The 26,957-nt window shown below is 37.3% G+C and overlaps 1 protein-coding gene across 1 annotated transcript in view; it reads left to right on the top strand.

Annotated features, from left to right (window-relative positions):
• KCNJ2 (potassium inwardly rectifying channel subfamily J member 2) overlaps window positions 1-26,957 on the top strand; it is a 345,114-nt gene that overhangs the window by 65,412 nt on the left and 252,745 nt on the right. The window contains exon 6 of the mRNA XM_025889973.2: window positions 11,164-11,314. The gene's annotated coding sequence lies outside the window, so the exon portion shown is untranslated. The remainder of the gene's footprint in view (window positions 1-11,163; window positions 11,315-26,957) is intronic.

Below are 26,957 nucleotides of genomic sequence, written 5' to 3'. Positions count from 1 at the left end.
AAGAAAGAAAGAAAGAAAGAAAGAAAGAAAGAAAGAAAGAAAGAAAGGAAATCCAATATTTCCCATTCTTAGGAGTTACCTTGCCTCGACAAATGAATGAAAGGTATTACCAGCAGGTATTCAGTGCACTGCTGAGATAGTGTTGCGGTCAAACCACATTGCTTGGTACGGAACTCCTTTTTTCCCTGATACAATTGGAATGAGTTCAAAGAACTGGAAAAACCAGGGAAGACCAGCCAACTGATTTATGAATGAAGATTAAAGGATAAATTAAAGAGGCTGAATAAATAGGCTTTGTCCAACCTGTATGTAAAAAAGAGTGTGACAAGATTAGAAGGGTACATCATTGAAAAGTTTAAACATTAATGAAAATGATTATATGGTGCAATAAAGTGAGTGCAGTACTGACACTACAGAGAACACAGGCAAAGGTAAGAACAGTGTTAAACTCATCAAGTAGCTCTCCTACATCCAAGAATGATTATATTCTTCAATGAACTCTCCAAGGTGATAGTAGAAGCTGTTTTCTGCTTAGAGCTAGACTAAAACCAGACCAAGATGAAGTGGTCTATCACTCAGAAGTCAGAATGAAAAACAATGCTGCTTTTTTCCCATTAGGAGGGTAGACCGAAGCATAGTGACTCCCATGAGATTCAAATATTTAAATTAATTGTTACCAAGAAGGTCAGGGCTTAGCTTTTTTAAGTCACAGATTCCTGAGTATTCAATAGATATGTTGGGATACAGGGAAATTAATCAGCTATTTGTTGTTGTGTAACAAATTATCTCAAAACACAGTGGTTTAAAAATACCAATAAACGTTTATCCCCTCACAGAGTTCTGGCCAGAAGTTAGAAGGCCAGCTATGCCAGGGTCAGGAACGTTGGAATAGCTTGGCTGGGTGATTTTGGCTTAGAGTCTCTCATGAGGTGGCAGTCAAGATGTCATAGCATCTGAAGTCAATGGCAGGTTTGCCTGAGGCGGAAGTATTCACTTGGTGGGGGGGACTCATTTGGATGCTGGTTGGCTTGTACTGGCTTTTGGCAGGAGGTGTCACCTCTTGCCACATGGATTTCCTCACAGGGTTGTTTGTGTATCCTCATAACATGGCAGCTGACATTCCCCAGAATGAGTGATCCAAGAAGCCACAATGACTTTTATGACCCAGACTCAGAATCCACATGCCATCATTTCTGCAGCATCCTATGGATTCCACAGGCAAGCCTTACTCAACAGGAGAGGTAGCTGTACAAAAGTATAAATGCTAGCAGATGAGAAGCACTGGAGGTCATCTTGGAGGCTGGCTATCAAAGAATCCTATGTCAATTTTAATTTTAAAATGTGATATTATTTTCTTGTGTAAAATAGTGCTTTCTCAACTCTCCTGTAACAGTAAGTGGGGCACCAAACTAGGTCATTGTCATTAACTTATAAAACCATTGTCATTAACTAATCTTACATGTGTAGAGTAGGGAGATTGATAAAGTATTTTCCACTTATTGATCATTATCTTGTATTAAAGCTAATTATGCTCCACACAGTCTCTATGACAATCTGGACCCCAAAGCAAGAGATCTGGAGATTGAGGCCAGAATGGTCAATTAATTTGCCAAAGTTCATATGGCTAGTAAAAGATGGGGGCAAATTTGAATCCAGACTGAAACAGCAGAACCCAGGAACAAAAAAACCCCAGAGATCCTGGCAGGAAACAAGAGGCACAAACAATTTGGGAAATTATGAGTGACTTTTCATAAAGGGATTATTACAGTGGTGTAGGCAGGGTTAGAACCTACAATAAGAGATGCTTTAATGTCCAGGGGCTAGTGACAGACTACCACTTTAAGGATGGGGGTGAGATGGTAATTGCCAGAAGTTAGAAGGCCAGCTATGCCAAGAGGACCTCTGATGGTAGTTATGAACTTTGTTGCAGGAATACAGATCATGCGGGGTGTATAGAGGGATAAGTACTTTGCTTTCACTCTCCTCCCACCTACCCAATGCCTCCTCTTAGACAAACTCAACCAGAAATCAGATGTAATGGAGCCCTTTGATGCGGTCTCTATATGGGTTGGGCAAAACATGGTTGAGAGAGGAGCTGGAAATACCCAACACACCCACTATTATCTATTATACTATGCTGTTTGCGTTCCCATGAACTCATTTAACTTTACAATCCTGAATACAATGAAGAGACTGAGGATCAGAGAGGAAGATTCACATGCTACAGTTTCTACAACTATGATGTGGTCAGATCAATACTCAAATGTAAGCATTGGACTCCAAGTACTTTGTTTTGTACCAGAATGTAAGAAAGAGTCAAGCTCCTGGCAGAAGAGTGGGTAATTCAGTATTAACTATAGTCTATCATATTTCAGTAATATTTCTTATTGCCATAAATTGTTGCCATCACTGCCAACTTCTTCATATTTAAGTCAGTAGTGACAAGTGAGGAAATGTGTCATGGATTCAGTCTAAACATATGGTGCCATCTAGAAGTGATCTTACTGTTGGTGGATTGAGTAGGTTCTGCTGGTGATGAGCGGTGGTTAGTTCTGGAGCTTCCCATTTGTATTCTTTCTACTTAGCTCTGTTGGCCAGTCTGCAAAAGTATGCATCAGTCTTTTTTTACTGGTTAACATTTCCAAATTCCAGATACCTAGAACAATATCTGGTGTGTATTAAAGGTCTGCTGAATGGTTAAATGAATGAATAAACAATCAAATGCACAATCTTTATCTAATCCCCAGCTTTCTTGTCCAGACCCTAGGTAAACCCTAATACTGTCGTCACTACCACCACCACAACCGTTACCATCACCACCATTATCTTTTAGTGCATGCTAGATGCCAGGTACTGTGCCAAGCACTTTACATTATGATCTTGACATAATGATTTCAACAGTCTTATAAGGTTTGTTACCTTTCTTGTACAGATAAAGAAACCAAGGCTTAGCACATTACTAATAGGTGGTAAAGGTGGAATTTGGAGTTAGGTACACTGCCTTTAGAGCCTGCGTATTTAACTACTGTGCTATATTATCTCTGTATCTCCAGGTCATCACTGAGTTCAGGCATGAATAAACAATTATCTGAGACTATATTACTCTTGCTATACTTAAAATTATCACTCATAGCTTGAACTTTCTCTTATTATTTTCCCCGAGAGTAGCTTCCCCTACCTTTTTACTCTGTTTTGTTACCAAAGATTGCTTGAATCTTCCCTGGATCTGAAGCCTCTTGTGAGCACAACACTGGATATTCTGGAAAAAATCTGAGGGCATGAATCTCTAGAGCCTCTTTATTCTTCCAAGTTTCTAGACCCCTTGGATGCATCCTTTTTACTTTTGATGGTCCTTGAATCCCAGCATATTCTACATTCATGATTGCTCAGGGTATTTCAAGTTTGGGGGGTGGGGCACTTTGCTACTTATATTGTGTTTTCTATTTTGTAGAACAATTTAAAGAAATAAAGCATCTGAGAGATAGAAAGTGCTTACACAATTGTTTTCCTAGCCAGTTTATGATCTTGAAACTGGAATAAAGCACCGGTAGAATAACGTCTTTGAGAGCGTCTTACTTATCAGAGCCAGACACATTTGCAAATGCTCACACTTGACACACCTATACTTCGGTTTAGTAATCTGAAATTAAATTTGTTCATCACTTTGGTTCTGAATCTTTCCCTAGGAGACAGAAAAAAAAAAATCATCGGTCTCCATGGCATCACATCTCATTTTTTTTTAGCTTTTTATAGATTAAAACCCAATTTCCATCCTTCATGATGATTCAGGCTGTGTATACTACGCCAACACAACTGGTTAAAAAGGGAAAAGTTCAGTGTAATAATGGTGAAGTTGGCAAAATTCTAAATAAAATAAAATTTCATCTATTTGGGAGTCTTTTAGAATTGAAACTTTCTAGATTCTTAGTAATTTAACTATTAGTATTAGGTCCTTAAAAAATTCTAACCATTCTGTTTAGAAATCCATCTAAATGTTTAATAGATTTATATTCAAAAACAGAGCACACTAGATATCTTGAAATATGCTCCAATATGAAACACCTAGAAATACGAGGGTAATATCCCAAAGGTCAAAAACTGAAGAGAAAGCTGGAACCATAAGTAAGCTGCCATTTACTGTCTAACTGTCCTGAGAACTTGAATTTAATGAATAAAGTGGATGAGAGGGAAGGTCTTGGGCCCATACAAGGTGGGAAAGTAGGACTTGACATCTTCAAATAAAATCCAAGTTTTTGTAAGATTACACTTTCAGTGAAGGAGTACAATAGAAAATATCTGCCAAGAGATATGACATGGAATCTTGTTTTCTGTTTTGTTTTGTTTTGTTTTGTTTTTCTGCCTCTGTATTTGAGAGGAAGGGAGGGGAAAAACTCTCTTTTGAGAGCTCATAACAACAGTACAGGCTTAATGAAGATTTGGTATGCAAATTTATACTACTTGAACAGTCCTGAAGATCACAATTCAAAAAAAAAAAAAATCAGCACGTGTACATGCATACACACATAATAGGCCCAGTTTAATGTCCTTGACAGAAATCAAAACAAACAATTTTCAGAGGGACTTTCAAACCAGGTCACATAAAATCCTTCCACATAAATCCCCCTCAGACATAAGTAAATAAAAGAAAATAATAAAAAATACTCTTAAGACTTCCTGTTTTAAAGACTGGCATGTGGACCAAGAGCATCAAAATCTCTTGGGAGCTTGTTAAAAACAAAGAATCTCAGGCCTTTCCTTAGATCAATTGAGTCAAAACATGTGATTTTATAATATGTGCATATGATTCAAATATGTATTAAAGTTTGAGAAGGAAACAGGCCCCTTAAGCAAGATCCTGAACAAATAACATGTTAGACTTTCAAAAATATTCAATAGAGGACTTTTTGGAGGCAGACTTATAAATAAATGCATTTAGAATAATTAAATTAAAAAATTGGCCCAAATATATGAAACAATGTTATAGTATAGAAAAAAGAAAAAGACCTAGGGAGATCTTTATCAATGGAAACCACAGTTACATGGGCATTGGGATTAAACTCAATGTAAATATTAAACAGAAGATAAAGCACAGCTGAAGAGAAAATTAGTGAACTGGAAGGTATATCAAGAAATGATTCAGAATGCAATACAAAGAGGCAAAACGTATAAAATAAGAAAGAAAGGTTAAACAGCATGGAGAAGATCCATCAAATGTTTGAAAGGCATTCCAGAAGGAGACAATAGAGAAAGCATAGGGTAAAAAATATTCACAGAGAAAATAACTAAGAACATTCCAGAATTATTTGAAGACTCGAGTCCTCAGATTATAGACTCAAATATACATTTGAAGCAGTATTTTTTAAAAAAAGAAATTCACAAAACATTAGTCAAGAAACTATACAACTTGAAAAACAGAACATTTTAAAAACATCAAGAGGAAAAAAAAGTTACCTACAGAGGAAGCCCAATTAATTATAGGAATAGAAAATTTCTCAAAAGAAACAAGTGAAATCAGAAAACTGGGACATCTAACAAAGGAAAGAAAAAATAAATCTCTACCTCATATTGTGTGTCATACTAAACAACAACTCCCAAGATGACATAAAATAAAGACATTTTCAGACATCAAAACTTGAAGTTACTTATTATCAGTAAATAACCTAAATGAACCTCAAATCTTGCTGTGAACCATCTCTTGGACCACAGTCAGTGGCATGAGCATTACCTGGAAGGTGTCAGAAATGCAGCATCTCAGGTCCCACTTAAAACTTCTCAAACCTTAATGTGGCAGAAGTCACCTAGGAAACTTGTTAATATGCAAATTCTGATTCATTTGGTCTAGATCCTGAGGTTCTACATTTTTACTAAGCTCTCAAGTGTTGATCCAATCTCCACATTTTCAGTAGCAAGACTGCTCAGGAAGAAGGATGTTGCACCCACCTGGAAAAAAAAATTATCAAGAAGGTGAGGAAAGGAATTGGAAAACATGTGGGTAAATCTAGACAATGTTCATATAAAACATCAACAACCATGAATAATTGACTAGGTAAAGAAAGCAATTTGCAAATAAGGTACTGGAAAACAATGATATGTAAGATGGAAATAAGATCATAATGGCTAAATATTTTAAGGTTTCCATAATATGGGGGAAGTGATATTGATTTTTTACTTTATTAAGGAAAGAAAATTGGATCTATATTGGGGTACCTGGGTGGCTCAGTCATTAAGCGTCTGCCTTCGGCTCAGGTCATGATCCCAGGGTCCTGGGATAGAGCCCCACATCGGGCTCCCTGCTCAGCGGGGAGCCTGCTTCTCCCTCTCCCACTCCCCCTGCTTGTGTTCCCTCTCTTGCTGTGTGTCTCTCTGTCAAATAAATAAAATCTTAAAAAAAAAAAAAAGAAAATTGGATCTATATCTTCCTAAGCAGTAGATGGTAAATGTATATTTTATTTACTTTTTATCAGCAAGTACTACTTTGTCTCAGCCCACAATATTCTTTATATTAAATAATTCTCCTGTTCAGATAATTCCTACCCTTGTGTGCTTCTTTTTCTTCTCTTCTCATTAGCCTTCATTTTTTTTTAAAGAAAGTATAGTCTAAGATAAATGTCTCATTTTATTATTACCTACACACTCCTTAAATGCATGCCATCTGGCTTCTTCCTTTACCATCTTAAAAATCTCTTTGTTAAAATTGACATCCTTGTTAGAAAATTCAGTGGCTCATTCTTTGTTGGGCTGTATCAATTTCTATAAAGTCTTGCTATTCAAAGTGCTGTCCGTGGACCTGAGGCATCCATATCACCTGGGAGCTTGGTAGAAATGCAGAATCTCTGGCCTCACCTCAGACCTACGGAATTCAACTCCGTGGTTTTCAACATACTCTGGTGATTCATATACACATTAATGTTTGAGAAGCACTGCTGTTAAAATATTTGACATTGTGGACCATCCACAGGTCCTTGAAATTCTCTCTTCTGATGTCTTCTACTTTCCTTATTGACTTCCTTATTATAATAATATATTTTTTCATTATTTCTAGCTCTTTTCCTCCTTCCATTGCATAGATGCAGGTATTCATCAAATTCTTTATCTTGACCCTTAACCCCCACCTCCACCCTCATTTCTCTCTCCCTTTCTCTTGATAATCTATTCCAGTTAATGTCTTCCATTATCTTCCTAGATAGGTCTTTTGTTAATCTCAGAATCACATAGGCTGCTTGCTAAAAATAAAACTTCAGGGGCCCCTCACTGGAGCTTCTAAAACTAGCAGGTCTAGTTTAGGACCAAGAATATGCAGTTTCAAAAGCACCCCCTTCTCTGCCCCAAGTAATTCAGATGCAGCCAGCTCATACATTTTTATGCAATTGACTAGAAAATGGTTATGTAGATCTCTAATCTTGACTATATTATTAGTCATTGTAGGACAAGTAGAAATAAACCCCCAAATATCATTGGCTTAAAGCAATAAAAGTTTGTTTGCTTGCTAATATCATAGTCCATAATGAAGGTGTCTTGTCCCTGAATGTGAATCAGGGATATGGGCTCTTTGCTCATCTCATTACTTCAATTTCAGTCATTCAAAAGGCAAGGAAAGAGAAAGAAGTGGAACGAGGCACAAGTTTTAAGGACATGCCTGGAAATGGTGTGCCTCACTCCTGCCCCCATTCTGTTGTCAAACTGGTCACATGGCTACAAACACAATGCAAGGAAGCCTAGGACATAAGATCTTCCTGTGTACATAGGAGGGGTAAGTAGGAATGTCCCTTAATCTCTGGTCTCACGTTTCCGACTGCCCACAGGGTAACTTCTGAGACCAACTGCCCACAGGCTATCTTCTCTTGAGTATTTGACTAACATAACCATGTCACTATATTTTAAACAGAAGTAATCCCTGAATCTCCAAGCCCCTTTCCCAGTTGAGCTTCCTCTTAAATTTATTCCTTTTGTCAATGGTATCACCATTCTAGGCAGAGAACGGAAAGCCTGGACACCTTCCTTTATCTCCAACCACTCTTCCACATAACCACATACAACTATTTGCCAAATCCTATTGATGTGGTTTTGAACGTAGGTGAGGTCTGGAACCGATGGCCAAGAAAGAATTCTTGAGACATCTTTGGTGCAAAAGGTGGTTTCATTAAGGCACGGGGACAGGACCCATGGGCAGAAAGAACTGCACGGGGGTTGTGAGGAGTGACTGATTATATACTTGGGAGTTGGAGGTAAGGAAAAAGTGAGGTTTTCAAAAGAACTTTTGTATGTTAAAGAGGACCTACAAGATACTGGAGGCCTTGCCAAGTTAAGGTTGTTTTTCCATCTAGCCAAATATTAACATTAAGATGGGAGTTTCCTTCTGGAAGTTAAGTTATTGAGAAGAATGCTTTTTTCATGTAAATCATTAAGACATTTGTAAACTGAGGGAGACTCGGGTCTTGTTGGACTGTGATTTTTATTAGTTAACCACTTGTTTTTCCCTTTTCTTAGTTTTAGGGCAGGCAGGAGTGCCTGAGTATGTCACACATATCTCAGCTCTGGGGGTGGGTGGGTTGCAGGGTGTCAGCTTGTGTTTGCCCTCAGCTTGCCTTCTGCTCCCTCATCATTACTGCTCCTGTTTCAAAAATATTTCTTCCAACCTCCCACTTGATCACATCCTCAGTGACAATGCTCAATTCTGGTCTATGTTATCTGTTTCTTAAAATAGTTCCCTTTCCCACAATGCATTACACTTCAGCCATCCCTTCTCTTTTATATTCTTTTCCTCATTTGGCTCTATGTTTCTCATCGGCTAGGTGGCCCTCTACTGATTTCCTTTGCATGGTATTAATACTACCTAACAATTACAGAGCACTAATCACATGTCAAGTGCTGGGTAAGTATTCTGCATGAAGTGAATGTTGTTATCACCCTTTTCTTTGTGAATAGATAAGGAAGGCTCAAGGGTAAAGTAATTTTCACTGGTCGGCAAATGAAGACTAAGGATTTAAACCATGTAATTCGTAGGACCTCCTAAGTTCTAAAGTCCTTGTTTCAATATAAAAAAAACTACTTCACAATATCTACTTCTTTACAATCTGCTTTATCCTCTTTTTGAACCTAATTGAAACCTGGATCCTTCCTGTGGACCCCACTTTTTAGGGAGTCCCATCTAACATTTGGTTTTTACTTATTAACACAGCCTGAGACACACATGGTCCAAAGTTAGGGTAAGTTTTCTCTTATCCTGAGACATTCAGTCTATTCTTATGAATTCTTGAAAACAAAACAAAACAAAAACCTTCTTTTCCTTTATGGACCAAATTATTCATCTATACTTCTCTCAAATTTTCTTTATGAACATACTAATAAAATCCTTTACTTTGTTTTCATGGATGACTTATAGTCATCCAACTTTAGTAGATCGTATGGTCCCAACTTTGAGTAGATGATGTTTGTATCAATGTAAATTTCATATTCAATAAAATGGCTTTTGTATTTCCTTAAATTTTTAACTTCATTTACTTCACCTTTACTCTTTCAGCAACTTCCTCACTCCCATGATTGACTTCTAGATTTGCCATATTCTTGTCTTAAATTCTAATATTTCAATTCATAGCTCTCCAACTTTGAATTCTCTCATTCTTACTATGTATGATCTTTAAATTCGAAGTGACTGCTGGTCCCATGACCTCCTGTATATTTTTCCAATTTATCAATATGAAAAAAAAATCCTTGTTTTTATTGTTTTTCTATTTGAATGGTATTGGGCGGCTGGAGAAAATCTACCATCAAGCTGATTGCCACAATTTCATTTTCTTGGTATCACTACTCTTCATAATTCCTTTTACTTATACGTCAGTACTCTGTACACTGCTTCCATACAGCTTTGGTCTTCCATTTAAAGTTTACACTAAAGTTTTTTGTTCTATTCCATTTCTATTCACATCTACAACAATTTCCTTCTCTAACTCCTGTGTCTACAAATCTTCACCTGGTCTTTCTACCTAGTCACCAGCATGTCAATCCACACATCTGTTCTTTCTTTTTAAGAAGTAAACAAAAAATCCTCCATCTGCATTGAATCCTTGTTACTGTCTCTAGTCTCTTCTTCCATTAGTTACCTGTTCCCTGGTACTAGTAAATCACACTATCTCTACTCCCTCATCTCTGGCATAAAGCTTTATTCTATGGAGAACAAAAAGTCAACCTCATATGTAAAGAAGTAAGCTAATTCTATAGACATGCAATCATTCTTCATTCACTAAAAAAGGACCAGATATAAATACATGTAAAGGATTTTATTTAACATTAACTCATTATTAACCAACTTATTCATTATTAACTAATGGGCAACACAAATGGGATGTTGTGACTGATTTAAAGTACAGGCACGTGTGTGCATGTGCATCTGTGCACACATAGGTATATAAAATTTCATAAAAGAAAGTTAAGATTGTTGAATCAGAGACAACACTGGTTAATGCCATACAGGGCGTATATGCCTTCGGGGATTACCATTTCATTGGTCAGAAGTCACTTTCGTCTTTACTGGACAAAAATCTACATCTTCCTCTCTGCCTGTACCAAATAAGCAGACAATAGAAAGTTAAGCCTAGCACTTCTCTGAAAGAATTCCCAGTAATCTCTTTTGCCTATTTTTAAGTTTTGGATTATTTTTTGATTATTTGGATTATTTTTCTAGCATTCCCCCTTGCCCACCTAGCTCCTGCGATCATAAATAATCTTCAAAGCTTGCTCTTCTGACCAAAAAAGGCTAGTTTTGCTATATATGGCCTGCAGCAAGAGTACAAACTAACCATATAACTCTCCTTGAATTTACAATGAAAATCTAGAAACTTAGAGTATTGAGTAAACACAACCGCCAGAGAATTTACTTCTGTTTGGAAAATTTCACAAGGAATCTCAATTAGACTTTTAAAAAGACTCTAGAGGGGAGGGGGGTGGGGGGATGGGCTAGCCTGGTGATGGGTATTAAAGAGGGCACATTCTGCGTGGAGCACAGGGTGTTATGCACAAACAATGAATCATGGAACACTACATCAAAACTAATTATGTAATGTATGGTGATTAACATAACAATAAAAAATTATTTAAAAAAAGACTCTCATTTACTTCTCTCTCTTTCTCTTTTTTAAAGATGGTATTTATTTATTTATTTGACAGAGAGAGAAACAGCAAGAGAGGGAACACAAGCAGGGGGAGCAGAAGAGGGAGAAGCAGGCTTCCCGCTGAGCAGGGAGCTGCGTGGGGCTCCACAAGTTCCTGGGATCATCACCTGAGCCAAAGGCAGATGCTTAAGGACTGAGCCATTCAGGTACCCCTCTCATTTACTTCTCTATCCTGAGGCTAGGAAAACTAGCCCAAGGCATTTGGTCCACCAAATTTCACTCACAGCACTTATGAATTTGGGTGGATTTCTCTCTTCTTACAGTCTGCAAATTCTTCTAAAGTTCCTAACCTTCCAGGACGTGGCTCCTTTCCTACCTGTGAGCCAAGCCCAGGCCCATGTTCTTGGGAAAATTTTATAGGCATTGGTTCCACGTATAAAGTCAATCTTTGTTCCTAAATACTGGGTTTGTCAGACCTGATTAAATGAGACTCGTTCTCAAACAGGGCACTCCTGTGTGATGCTGGTTGCACAATTCATTTGTCCAATTGTGACCTGGTACAAAAGAAGACAGATTTTTATGAAGCTCAGTAAAAGTATTTGTTCCTGAATTATGAGAAACAGTGAGATGTAACACCACTTAAAAATGTTTTTATTTCAGTTTACAAATGCTTACTAAATTGATATCTAGAGAATGATACGGAAGAAGGAGAAAAGACCTTCTCATTCATCCATGAATATTAAAAAGTAATGATGGCTATTCTAAATGCTAAGGAAAAAACACAGACCTGTTTCAAGTACTCAAGACTGACTTACAGACCAACCAACCATCTGGCTGGAACCCCTGCTAGCAGGCATTCTTATAAAAGAAACTTTCAAGCCTCCTTATATTGCTGGAAACTCAGCTGTGCTCCAGACTAGAGCCATCTTACCTATGCTATGGATTTTTTTAAAATTTTTTATTGTTATGTTAATCGCCATACATTACATCATTAGTTTTCAATGTAGTGTTCCATGATACACTGTTTGTGCATAACACCCAGTGCTCCATGCAGAACATGCCCTCTTTAATTCCCATCACCAGGCTAACCCATCCCCCCACCCCACTCCCCTCTAGAACCCTCGGTTTGTTTTTCAGAGTCCATCGCCTCTCATGGTTTGTCTCCCCCTCCGACTTACTCCCCTTCATTCTTCCCCTCCTGCTATCTTCTTCTTCTTCTTTTTTTCTTAACATATATTGCATTATTTGTTTCAGAGGTACAGATCTGTGATTCAACAGTCTTGCACAATTCACAGCGCTCACCATAGCACATACCCTCCCTAATGTCTATCACCCAGCCGCCCCATCCCTCCCACCCCACCCCCACTCCAGCAACCCTCAGTTTGTTTCCTGAAATTAAGAATTCCTCATATCAGTGAGGTCATATGATACATGTCTTTCTCTGATTGACTTATTTCACTCAGCATAACACCCTCCAGTTCCATCCTCGTCGTTGCAAATGGCAAGATCTCATTCCTTTTGATGGCTGCATAATATTCCATTGTGTATATATACCACATCTTCTTTAGCCATTCATCTGTCGATGGACATCTTGGCTCTTTCCACAGTTTGGCTATTGTGGAGATTGCTGCTATAAACATTGGGGTGCATGTACCCCTTCGGATCCCTACATTTGTATCTTTGGGGTAAATACCCAGTAGTGCAATTGCTGGATCGTAGGGTAGCTCTATTTTCAACTGTTTGAGGAACCTCCATACTGTTTTCCAGAGTGGCTGCACCAGCTTGCATTCCCACCAACAGTGTAGGAGGGTTCCCCTTTCTCCACATCCCCGCCAACATCTGTCGTTTCCTGACTTGTTAATTTTAGCCATTCTGACTGGTGTGAGGTGCTATCTCATGGAGGTTTTGATGTGGATTTCCCTGATGCCGAGAGATGTGGAGTGCTTTTTCATGTGTCTGTTGGCCATTTGGAAGTCTTCTTTGGAAAAATGTCTGTCCATGTCGTCTGCCCATTTCATGATTAGATCATTTGTTCTTTGGGTGTTGAGTTTGATAACTTCTTTATACATTTTGGATACTAGCCCTTTATCTGATATGTCATTTGCAAATATCTTCTCCCATTCTGTCGGTTGTCTTTTGGTTTTGTGGACTGTTTCTTTTGCTGTGCAAAAGCTTTTTATCTTGATGAAATCCCAATAGTTCATTTTTGCCCTGGCTTCCTTTTCCTTTGGCGATGTTTCTAGGAAGAAGTTGCTGCAGCTGAGGTCGAAGAGGTTGCTACCTGTGTTCTCCTTTAGGATTTTGATGGACTCCTGTCTCATGTTTAGGTCTTTCAACCATTTGGAGTCTATTTTTGTGTGTGGTGTAAGGAAATGGTCCAGTTTCATTCTTATGCTATAGATTTTTAATTTATTTTCTCTTATTTCATGTACACTGCTTTTTTTGGTTACAGTGTATGATGGATGTGTATGAAAAAAATGTATCTTTGGGAAAACAATTACCATTTGTTAATTTGAAAAAAAAAAGTAGTGCTAAACTATATCACATTTAAACAAGTAAGCTGTTCTTATTAGTTCCTTATGTTCTGTGTAATATATTCATGTGCTGGATATTGGGGGTAAATGGTCTGTTTTCAAAGAAGTATATCTGCTTCTGGCCTAAAATGAACACTGGAAATCCCGACTCAGCCTAGTGAAGCTTTCTGAAAATTGTCTAGGCAATGTGAGCTTAGGAACCTGTGCCAAGAGTCTGTTCTTGGATATATCATAAATTAGGATAATCTCTTTACAGGACTCAGACTCTCCTTTTGAAGACAGTTTCCATAGTTTATAGTAGAGACTTCAGGTGAGCACCGTAGGAAAATCAAAACCAATTTGATAATGAGATGAAAGTTTGTGGTTAATTTATTATGGTAACCAAAAATATAATGCTGGAGGTAAAATTCTATTGGAGTATATTACAGAACATTTTTATAGATGGTAGTCGATATTTTCCTTGAGGATAAGAATACATTATGAACCGAATATGGGAATTTAAGAAACAAAACAAACAAAGCATAGGGAAAAAAAGAGAGAGAGAGAGAGGAAAACTAAGAAACAAACTCTTAACTATAGAGAAAAAAACGATGGTGACCAGAGGGGAGGTGGGTAAAGAGATGGGTTAAATAGATGATGGGGATTAAGGAGTGCACTTGTGATGAACACCAGGTAATGTATGGAAGTGTTGAATCACTAAATTGTACACCTGAAACTAATATTATACTGTATGTTATCTGGAATTTAAATAAAACTTTTTAAAAAGAATATGTATTATGAACAGAGAAAGCATTGAAAGATATCTAGGGCTTTACCATAATACATACTATATATATATATATATATATATATCTCAGATATATAAATCAGTCACATTTTAGCTATATTGGCTTAATCTAGAAAAGGCTGAACATCCCTTCTAATCTGACAGTTCTTTCTATGCAGTTTTTATAAAAGTGTTAAGTTAATTAAGAAGTATGGAGCATATGAGACTGTCATAATTATTTCTAACATCTATCTTTTTATAAAATGAAGGAGGGGCGCCTGGGTGGCTCAGCCGTTAAGCGTCTGCCTTCGGCTCAGGTCATGATCCCAGGGTCCTGGGATCAAGCCCCACATCGGGCTCCCTGTTCAGTGGGAAGCCTGCTTCTCCCTCTCCCACTCCCCCTGCTTGTGTTCCCTCTCTCGCTGTGTCTCTGTCAAATAAATAAATAAAACCTTTAAAAATAAAATAAAATAAAATGAAGGAAAAAAAAATCACTGTGATTTTCCAGAGGCCCTCTAAGAAATCCTAAAGAGAGTTTTAGGTGTAAAAGATGTCCTGATTTTGTCCCTTGATTTTAGGGTCTGATCTTGAGAAAACAAAATTAAATGTGTTAATGCAGAAGATTTTGTCACTTGACTTTGATAGGCTCATGGGGGCGCCCGAGGAAAAAATAATTGGTTATTTATTTAATCAAAATAAAATGACATTAAACTATTTTAAAATTAATATAGTAAGGAAACAATTGTATAGAACTTTATCACAGGTAGGAATGTTTTAAAAAATAATTAAAGGCATGATAAAGTGAACACAAATCACAGGTAATTATGATAAGATATGGAACCTTTGTTATCAGGGCAGATAACACAGACAATAAAAAATTATCAAAAAATTAACTCACAATGAATTAAAGACTTAAGTTTAAGACCTGACACCATAGAACTCCTAGAAGAAAACATAGGTACAAAGTTCCTTGACATGGGTCTTGGTAAAGATTTTTTTGGATATGACACCCAAAGCAGATGCAACAAAGTACTAAAATACACAAGTGGGACTACATCAAACTAAAGAGCTGTAGAACAAAAGAAACTAATAACAAAGTGAAATGATGAAATGAGAAAACATATTTGCAAGCCATAAATCTGATAAGAAGATAATATCCAAAATATATAAAAAATGCCCACAACTCAATAGCAAACAAACAAGCAAGTAAACAAACAAAACCTCCTAAACAACCCAGCTTAAAAAACTAAATAAATGGGCAAAGGACCTGAATAGACATTTCTCCAAAGAGGACATGTGAAAAACCAACAGGTGCATGAAAAGATGCTCAACATTACAACTCATTATGGAAATGCAAATTAAAAGTACAATGACATACTGCCTCATGCCTGATAGAATGGCTATCATCAAAAAGATAAGAGATAACAAATGCTGGCATGGGAGTGGAGGAAAGGGAACCCCTGTGCACTGTGGGTGAAATTGTAAATTGGTAGAGCTGCTGGTATGATCCAGCAACTCCATTTCTGGGACTATATCCAAAGGAAACAAAAACACTATCTTGAAAAAATTGATGCCTATTTGAACCACCACATTCATGGCAGCATTATTTATAATAGCCAAGACATGGAAACAACCTAAGGGTCCATTCGTGGATGAATGGATAAAGAAATTGTCAGATATATATATCACACACACTGGAATATTATAAAAAATAAGGGCATTCTACCATTTATGACAACATGGATGGATCTCAAAGACATTATGCTAAGTGAAATAAGTCAGAGAAAAACAAATACTGTATGGTATTTCATTACATGGAATCTAAAACGATCTAAAAACAAACAAACAAACAAAAAACATCATAGATAAAAGACTTGTGGTTACCAAAGGCAGAGGGTAGAAGGAGGGCAATTGGAGGAAGGTAGTCAAGAGGTGCAAACTTGTAGTTACAAGATAAGTACTAGGGATGTAATGTACAACATGTTGACTATAGCTAACACTGCTATGTGACATGTAGGAAACATGTTAAGAGAGTAAAACTTGGGGTGCCTGGGTGGTTCAGTCGGTTAGGCATCTGATTCTTGATTTCAGCTCAGGTCATGATCTCAAGGTCATAAGACTGAGCCCCATTTCAGGCTTTGTGCTCATCATGGAGTCTGCCTGAGAGTCTCTCCCTCTCCCTCTTTCTGGCAAATAAATAAATAAATAAATAAATAAACAAACAAATAAATAAATAAAATCTTTAAAGAGAGAGAGAGAAAATCCTAAGAGTTCTTATCACAAAGAAGTATTTTTTTCCTTTTTTTCTTTTCTTCTTCCTTCCTTTTTTCTTATATCTACATGAGAAGATGGATGTTAGCTGAACCTATTGTGGTCATCACTTCACAATATATGTAAACCAAACCATCACGCTGTATGCCTTAAACTTATGCAGTGATGCAGGTCAATTAATCCTTAGTAAACCTAGAGAAGTAAACCCAACTTATTACACCACCTTGTTAAGAGCTCTAAGAACAATTTATCATTTTAACTGAGTAAAATAGTTTGAATTTTTTTTAAGATTTTATTTATTTATTTGACAGAGAGAGAGACAGTGAGAGCAGGAACACAAGCAGGGTGAGTGGAAGAGGGAGAAGCAGGCTTCCCACCGAGCAGGGAGCCCGATGCAGGGCTTGATCCTGGGACCTGGGATCATGACTTGAGCCCAGGGCAGATGCTTAACGACTGAGCCACCCAGCCACTAAAATAGTCTGAATTTTGCTTTCATATTCTTATTTGTCAATGAAGATTTCACCAGCTTTTTCTCATCTTTTAAATAAACCCATTAAATGAAACCAATTTTGGCAAAATTTTAACACATTTTTAAAAAGATTTATTTATTTTAGAGAAAGAATGTGTGCACAAGCTGGGGGAGAAGGAGAGAGAGAGAACCTCAAAGCAGATTCCCTGATGAGTGCAGAGCCCAGTTCAGGGCTCGATCTCACAATCTTGAGATCATGACCTGAGTAGAAATCAAGAGTTGGACGATTAACAGACTGGGCCACTCGCACGCCCCTTAACACATTTTTATTCTTCCTTTTCAGACTCAGTATTTGCAGGTATTAAAAATCAAAGCAAATAAAAATTCCCTTTCTGCAAACTTTTTCCAACTTTCTATATCCATTCATACTTTTTTCCTCACTATCATTTTTCATGTTCTGGAACAATCAGGCACTTAAAGAGAAAACTATTCCTTTTACCTTGACAAACTCACACTCATTCAATGACCTTGCTTATTATGTATTCATACTTCTCTTCTACCATTGCTCTGGTGTCTTGTAATTTCATGTTCTGAAATATATTAATTGTAACTTTAAACCAAAGCAACTAATTTCTACTTCACAGGGAAAACGGAGAGGTAGATAATTACTAGTCTATGGTGGTGTTTGATGGGATGTGATAATGAGATATTTCCAGCAATAGGAACATGACAAGTAATGTGACTAGGGTAGGGACATGTTTGATGTCTTCAGGGAATGGCAAGAAACATGTTGTATATAATGTATCAAATAGGCATGAGGGAGATTTGAGAGCAGGCATAGAATTCAGGGGGGAAGGGTCACTGATGCCAGGAAGCTCTTCCACAAACCTGCTAGAAATCTATAGACACAGATTTCTATTCTACTTCTAAATACAGATCTGTTGTTGAAGATTAAAAGGAGGGTCTGTATATCTGCATCCAATAGGAAGGGGGGGCTCCACTAAGTCTTTTTTTTTTTTTCTTAAAGAAAAGAACTGAAATTATTTGGTGTTTCTTAGGAACATAAACATGGCCAAAGTCTGCTGGTTGCATTGGTGTGCATAAAATGAAGAGCTAGAGATGTTAGTTATATGAAAAGAGCATCAGATGGGGAATGCAGAGACAAAAATTTAAACCTCAGACACGCAATTTACTAGCTGTGTGATCTTAGGCAAACATTTGATCTGAAGTTTTTCAAACTCTGGGATGCAACCTATCAATTTGGTTGGTTGTGACCAGCATTTTAAAAATGGAAGAGAATACTATAATATGCAATAGCTATAGAACGGGGGAGTGCTTTGTAAGGGTAAGTACCATCTCCTGAAATTTTGTTTCATATATATTATACAATATATAGCCATATATGTGACTACCATGTCACAAAGCAAAATTCATTTCTTACCCTGGGTTTTCTTTTAAAAAGTTTCCTTTTGAGGTACCTGGGTGGCTCAGTCAGTTGAGTGTCCAACTTTTGCTTTCAGCTCAGGTCATGATCTCATGGATCTGGAGATCCAGCCCTGCATTGGGCTCTGCACTCAGCAGGGGTCAGCTTGAGATTCTCTCTCTCCCTCTCCCCCTTCCCTTCCTCCTGCTCTCTCTCTCAAATAAGGAAATAAATCTTTAAAAAAAAATAAAAATTTTCCTTTTACTGTTTGTGTTTTCATTAGTGAAATAGAGAAGATAAAATGTCTGCTTGGATTATTCCACCATGCAGTATTGAAAAGAAAGAGGCTAACTAAAAAAGACATGCATCACAGCATTATATAAACAGCACAACACAGATGAACAAGCGGTGATTACTGTTATTATTATTTATACCACTACTACTATTCCAACTAGGATATAATGAAATTTCAAATTTCCATGCTCATGCTTCAGAGGGAAAAAAAGGAGTGAATGACTGTGAGACCTTAATTGCTTGTTGTTTTGTTTGCTTATATCTTCCCTAAATCCCAACCAAGATTCTACTGTGGTATCATGTGGAATATTTAAAATAAAGATGATTCTGGTATTAGGGACATGGGTGACACACACATAAGTCATTGAAAAAGGGATTTACTTTAAGGGTAATTATTTACATGCTTTAACAAGTCCTTATCCTAAATTGTAATTATGTAATCACACCTCTGCTTTGTCCCTTCAACTGTGAACCTCCTAACTCACCTCTGCGTTCCAAGCAGCTAACACAATGTCTTACACAGAGTAGGTATGCAATTCATTTTTATTCATACAGTAATCAGGGTGAGTTTTTAAATATTTGATCATTCCCATCCTTGCCTAAAATACTCCAAATATTCCCCAATGGGAATTGGAATAAAACCTTGAATTACAAGGTCCTCCCATCATGACCCAGTTCCTGCCTACTGTCAGACCCCGTGTTCTACGGATTTTCGCATGGCCTACCATGACCAGTCATACTGGCCTTCTCACTCTCTCTCACACTTGATGCACCTGTTCCCTTCTTGAGCCATGGCACTACTTGCCCCTTTTGCTCAACAACCCCCACATTACATTACTCACTCTTCTGCTCTTGCACCTATAATGTTTAGCAGATGTGATCACTTCAGCGGCTTTACTCACTATTCACTCATTAGTGAAAAAATAAATTATCTGTGGAAATTGCCTGTGGCTGAGTCATTTATAAACTGTCACATGCTTTACAGGCTCTTATGCAAAATCACCTTAAATAAACCAAACCAAAGGAAATGTTCATAAGAAGATATTTTATAACCTTTACATGGTGGGTTTTTTTTTTTTTTTTTGGTCATCCTACATTCTCTTTAAGTTGGTCTTATTCCTATAATCTTATTCTTTAAGTGCACTTTTATCAGTAATATTCTGCCCTCATACTTGTTTATGGATAACTTTGCAAAATAATTTCTTCTTCATCTCGGAGAGCCTCACAGAATAATAGAATGGTAAGGTGCTTAATAATCCTAGTGCTTGTTAATTGTTGGTAGTCACAGACACTGATGTACCCAATAATTTCAGTGCAGTTCACATATAGTTTATGCACTATCCATGCATAAACCCACTAGAAATCCGTGAGTCAAACACTACAAAATTTTAAGTCCAACATCCTGAATTTACAAATGAATAAAATGAATCTCAGAGAAATGAAGAACATGCCCAAAGACAGGCAACTAAACAGGGTGTCTGACTTTTAAATCTTCAGATGCTGCATCACACAGTGCTACTTTGTAACCAGGTTGCCATTGGTCTAGAATCAAATCTGGGGTTCTTTTGTGCCAAATGGGAATTCTACTGCTAATACATTGATGATAAATAGATTTTTTAATCAATATATTGGTGTGTTGACATACATCAGGATATATATCAGGATATCAATATATCAGAATTCATTTGTTTCTGATCAGAGCAGAATTATTTTATATTTTATTTATCTATAAAATCCTCATTGTCACTGAAACTTCTTAAGATCTATAAAGTAAGGGTGGGGGGATGGGTTAGCCTGGTGATGAGTATTAAAGAGGGCACGTTCTGTAACATCCACAATAGCCAAACTGTGGAAAGAGCCAAGATGTCCATCGACAGATGAATGGCTAAAGAAGATGTGGTATATATACACAATGGAATATTATGCGGCCATCAAAAGGAATGAGATCTTGCCATTTGCAAGGACATGGATGGAACTGGAGGGTGTTATGCTGAGTGAAATAAGTCAATCAGAGAAAGACATGTATCATATGACCTCACTGATATGAGGAATTCTTAATCTCAGGAAACAAACTGAGTATTGCTGGAGTGGTGGGGGGTGGGAGGGATGGGGTGGCTGGGTGATAGACATGGGGTAGGGTATGTGCTATGGTGAGCGCTGTGAATTGTGCAAGACTGTTGAATCACAGATCTGTACTTCTGAAACAAATAATGCAACATATGTTAAGAAAAAAGAAAAAGAAGAAGATAGTAGGAGGGAAAGAATGAAGGGGAGTAAGTCGGAGGGGGAGACGAACCATGAGAGGCGATGGACTCTGAAAAACAAACTGAGGGTTCTAGAGGGGAGGGGGGGAGGGGGATAGGTTAGCCTGGTGATGGGTATTAAAGAGGGCACATTCTGCGTGGAGCACTGGGTGTTAGGCACAAACAATGAATCATGGAACCCTACATCAAAAACTAATGTTGTAATGTATGGTGATTAACTAACAATAAAAAAATTTAAAGAAAAAAAGATCTGTAAAGTAAGAATTTCCCCATGTTCCTTGAAGACTACCCACTTATTTTACCTGAGCTATTTATGATATTGTAACAAAAAATGGTTTGAGTTTATACAGAAATTTTCCTTTAAAAAGCCTATTAAATTTAGTCATAATTTGGATCTTCTGGGAATCAAGTTTCCTAAGACAAGGTTTTGAGTAAAAGTGTTTTATTTGAGAGGTGTTCCTAGAAAACACTGGTGGGAGGAGACAGTGAGAAAGAGAAAGAAAGGAAACTAATCAAGGATATGTTATTAAGCTTGTTATCAGTATAGGCATGTGAGTTCAGTCCTGCTGGAGAACTCCAGGAGACTGGGTTAGAATACCTCAGAACTCGCTTCTCAAGGGAAGAGGGAGCTATGGGTATTTATCCAAAAACTTTTGTCATTGTTTGAAGTCTCATTCTGGAGACGTTCTTTCTCTGGCACTCCCAACTTGCCTGATGTGCAAGCTGAATATAACCTTTGAGCAGAAAATCTCAGGTGTTTACAGTGACAGTAGGTGAATGCTGAAGTTATACAGGGATAGCGTTGACAATGTCTGCTATATTTTATATCTCATAGCCATGTGATATATGCCATGATCAGTAATATTTGTGTGACTAGTATAAACGAAGCTGCTCCATTGTACAGACTTAATACAATATTAAATCAGTCACCTCCAATCACAAAATAATTAGAAATCCATTTAAATCTCTACTAAGTTTCTGGTTCCAGATAAGATGGAGTAAGTACATAACACTTTGTTTCTTACAGTTACTATAGACACAAACCTTGAACAGATTGTATGGAGCAGCTCTCTGAAAACTATGAAAAGTCAGTAGAAGTTAAATTGGGAGAGGGAGGACAAGAGTTCAATGTACCTTTGAGCCTATAGTGCATTTATGAACATTTTTCTTTTTTTTTTTTGTTTTTTTTTTAAAGATTTTATTTATTTGACAGAGAGAGACACAGCGAGAGCGGGAACACAAGCAGGGGGAGTGGGAGAGGGAGAAGCAGGCTCCTCGCCGAACAGGGAGCCCGATGCGGGGCTCGATCCCAGGACCCAGGGATCATGACCCGAGCCGAAGGCAGATGCTTAACGACTGAGCCACCCAGGCGCCCCAGTGAACATTTTTCTTAACAATCCTCCAACCTGAATGAAATTGGGCATGAAAACCTTAATGGGTATTGGCACAGACAGAGAAGCTAGAGCAGACGCCCTCCAGGTCTTCCTCCAGGAAGGAGAATTGACTGTGAGAGAGTATAGAAATCACTCTCTGTTTTTATTTCTGCTTTTCTTCATTCTTTTACATTTCAGGCCTGAAGCAATCCAATATCTTCATAACAGTGAAGGCCAGCAAGAACCAAAATTCTAGAAGGAATTTTTCTCTTTGATTAGTAGACTGTTATCCCAAGAGGGTGGAGGCAATAAACAAAAAAAGTAGAGAGGATGAGAGTAGAGATCGCGGCTAGGTTAAAGTTCAGGAGAGTGACCCTATAAAACTGTTTGTGAACTGTTTGGGATAACCATGGCTTGTTTTCATAGAACTTATCCTAGTCATAGGGCACTCTGAGAACTGAGCCAACAGCAGGCCACAACAGACATGGGACATATCCAAAGAGCATTTTGAAGACTTTGAAGACCAAATTCACTTTGGAACCACAGCCTATATATAGAAGGTGGGTTAGAATTTTCAGCTTGAATTTAACAAAGTTAATTTCCTACTAAAACAAAAATATCAATATTTTCCATAGAATTGGAAAGAGATGCAGGGTCTTATTACATACTACTCAAAATTAGTAGCATATAATTCAAAATAACTCAGCATATTGCAATTAGGAAAATCTCAACTCACATGGGAAAAGATAACGGACAGGGGCAGATAAAATTAAGATAACACAGATATTGGAAGTATCTGACAAATTTAAACTAGTGTACAAATGCTCTAATAAGCAAACACAAACACTCTGAAACAAATAGAAATATAAAGACTTAGTGAAGGAACAGAAGATATACAGAAGAACTAAGTGGAAATTTTAGAACTGGAAAATTCACAGTAACTAAAATTAAAAAAAAAAACAAACAGCAACACAACTCAGTGGATGGGTTTGATGGCAGTTTGGAAATGACAGAAGGAAGAGTCAATGAATTTGAAAATAAACCAATAAGAAATATCCAATCTTAACATCAGAAAGAAAAAGAATTGAGAAAATGTAGGACAATAACAAAGAGTCTAGTATTCGTGTCATCAGCTTATCAGAAAGAGATGAGAAAGAAGGAATGACAGAAAAAATATATTTAAAGAAATAATAGCTGAAAACTTCTCATTTTGACGAGAATAAGCCCACAGTTTCAAGAAGCTGAGTTGACCCCCCAAAAGGATAAACTTAAAGAAAGAAATTCATGCCCACATCCATCATAATTAAGCTATTGAAGACTAACAGCAAAAACAGAATCTTGAAAGAATTTAGAGCAAAACAGTGCATTATCTATGAGGAACAATGATTCAATTCCTGCAGATTTCTCATCAGATACCATAAAGACCAAAAAGAAATAGCATAACATTTTTAAGTGATGAAAGAAAATAACCCTGAATCTTCATTCAGCAAAAATATCCTTTAATAATGGTGAAATAAAGGCATTCTCAGATGAAGGAAAACTAAGAGATACACTGTCTATTCTAAAATACTTGCTAAATTAAGTTCTATAGACTAAAGGGAAATGATACCAGACAGAAATTTGGAACACCAGGAACAAAGGAAGAGCAACAGACATGGTAAATAAATATCTGGGTAAAAAGGATGGACTACGCTTATCTTCTTGAGTTCTTTAAAATAGGTTTAATAGCTGAAAACAAAATTGTTCCAATGTCTGATGGGGCTTTTGGAGTATGTGGAGGTAACATATTACAACCATACCACAAAACCTTTAAGATAGTAATGTTTCCATATTCAGCTTGAAGTGGTAGAATTTTGATTATAAGCACACAGACAGAAGTATGTACCCTGTAATCCCTCAGATAATCACTAAAATAACCCTACAAAATGGTATCATCAAAATCTCAGTAGATACCTTAAAATGGAATACAAAAAATGGGGAGGAATCAAACAACCTAATAGAAAGTCAGAAAGAGCAAACAAGGAGGGAGGGAAACAGAGGGAAGAAACAGAAAACAATTTAAAATGGTAGACTTAACTCTAAGCCTATCAACAATTACATTAAATGTAAATGTCTAAATACAGCATTTGAAAGACAGAAACTGTTAGAATGGGTTTACAAATATGACACAGTTTTATGGTGTCTAGAAGAGACTTTCTTCAAATGTCAGAAAAATTATATTATGATCACACTCATATCAAAACTGAATTACACAAGGCCCCGTAATGAATTCTCCTTATCTCATCCTTCCATACATATTTCTCACTGCTCCACATTCAACTTCCTCAAATATTATTTTTGTTATACATTTTTCTGTTGCTTATGATAGAGCCAGGGACATAATAAGTTCTCAATATATTCCCATTAAATGGGAAAGTTAATCTTAAACTTCACTGCCTACTAAGTGCCTGCACAGCATTTGCTAATTTTCTTAAATCAAAGTGGCTTAATAGGTCAGAATAGGTTCCAACCATCTCACACTTTTCCATTATGGTCTATCCTACTATGCACATTTAAAAATGAAATTTATCATAACAAATAAATATAATAAAATACAAATGATGTACATCACATTATACTACATAATAAAATAGAGTAATGCATTTTCTTTTTTTTTAAAGATTTTATTTATTTATTTGAGAGAGAGAGAATGAGAGATAGAGAGCACGAGAGGGAAGAGGGTCAGAGGGAGAAGCAGACTCCCCGCTGAGCAGGGAGCCCGATGTGGGACTCGATCCCGGGACTCCAGGATCATGACCTGAGCAGAAGGCAGTCGCTTAACCAACTGAGCCACCCAGGTGCCCTAGAGTAATGCATATTCAATGATTTTTTATCAAGCATGCCTAACAAAATAATTATTTGAATTAAGATGCCTCATCATAATAAATGAACCAAAACCGACCAATCCTTTACACATATCTGGCTTCTTAATTGAGGTTTTTGCTTAATAACAATATTGATCTCAATCTAACATGAGATCATTTTCTATCTGACAGATACATGCTACATGCTTTTCATTCATTTCCTCATTGAATGAACTAACTCTACAGGGTCAGTGCAGAGTGACAGAAAATGGATAAGCTTTAAATCAGAATACCTGAATTTGAAGTTCAAATACTTTATTTACAAATCTCTTCAACTCTTTGAGTCTTTGTCTCATTAGATGAAAAATGGTGATGATAATACCAACCCCATTACGTCCCAAGGTTATTCTAAAGGTCAGACTGCACAGATGTGTAGCACTGCATAATCTTCATAATCTTGGAGAGATTTTACATATATTATCTATTTCCGGTTTAATGCTTTCTTTGCTCTATTAAGTAGTCATCTTCATTTAAGAGAAAGGGCTTTTAGGTAATGCAATTTAAGCTTATCCATGTAGGTATTAAAGCAATGGTTCTTTTACACCCAAATTGTTCTCATCTTCATCAATATAATCTCTTCAAAGAAAATTGTCCTCTAATCCTTCTGTGAATGCTTTCTTATTACGCATCGAGGAGTTAGTACAGTCCTGATGCCAGGATAAACAACAGAGAGTCAAAGGCAACCATGTGAGGTAACATGTCAAGTCACTCGCACAAATAAACCATTCTATAGAGAAATGAAGTCACATGCTACATCTAAATGAGGTCTAACTTGAATTCCACCCAAAAAAGAGTAATTTTGCCTGAAGAGGGCAACTTCACTAGAAGACTCATTCCCTGTATTAGTTTGCTAATGTTTCCATAACAAATTACTCCAGACTGGGTGGCTTAAAGAACAGAAATTCATTTTCCCACAGTTCTGGAGGCTGGAAGTTGGAGATCAAGGTGTTGGAGGGTTGCTTTCCTCCAAGGCCTGTCTCATTGGCTTGTAGATGGCCACCCTCTGTGTTCTCACATGGTCCTCCCTTGGTCTGTGTTTTCTGTGTCTTAAACCTTCTTCTTATAAGGACAGCAGCCATATTTGATTAGCGCTCATCCCAATGATCTTATTTCTTTAAACACCCTGTAGCCATATATATAGTCACATTCAGACATACTGAGGGTAGGACATCATCATATGAATTGGGGGTGGGGGGTGCACAATTCAGCCCACAACAGCTGTCCTTAAGGGGCCTTACCCATTTGCATTGATCAACAACTTAAAATTCCTTCTTCCCCGTCGACGTGAGGAAGTCCCTGACTCACTCAACATGTGCTATTGAACATGAGATGATACATTGGATTATAAATACAGCTTGAGTTGTGCAGATGCAAAAGACATGTGCAGCTGAACAGTCATCTCAAGAAACCAAAGTGAACAGCACATGCTCCTTTCAGGATTTATCAGTTTGAAAACAAGTGGAAATTATGTTTGATGAGAACTTGGAGCAAACTCATTCTGTGCTGAACTGGAGCCTATTCTTGGCAATGCCCGTAGCGAAGGAGAAGCTGG

Source organism: Callorhinus ursinus, unplaced genomic scaffold (genome assembly GCF_003265705.2).
Source record: "Callorhinus ursinus isolate GAN/ISIS: 27379988/994484 unplaced genomic scaffold, GSC_fseal_2.0 scaffold50, whole genome shotgun sequence".
NCBI lineage: Eukaryota > Metazoa > Chordata > Mammalia > Carnivora > Otariidae > Callorhinus > Callorhinus ursinus.
The sequence above is the reverse complement of the archived record's forward strand: the minus strand, read 5'-3'. Positions and strand labels throughout refer to the sequence as shown.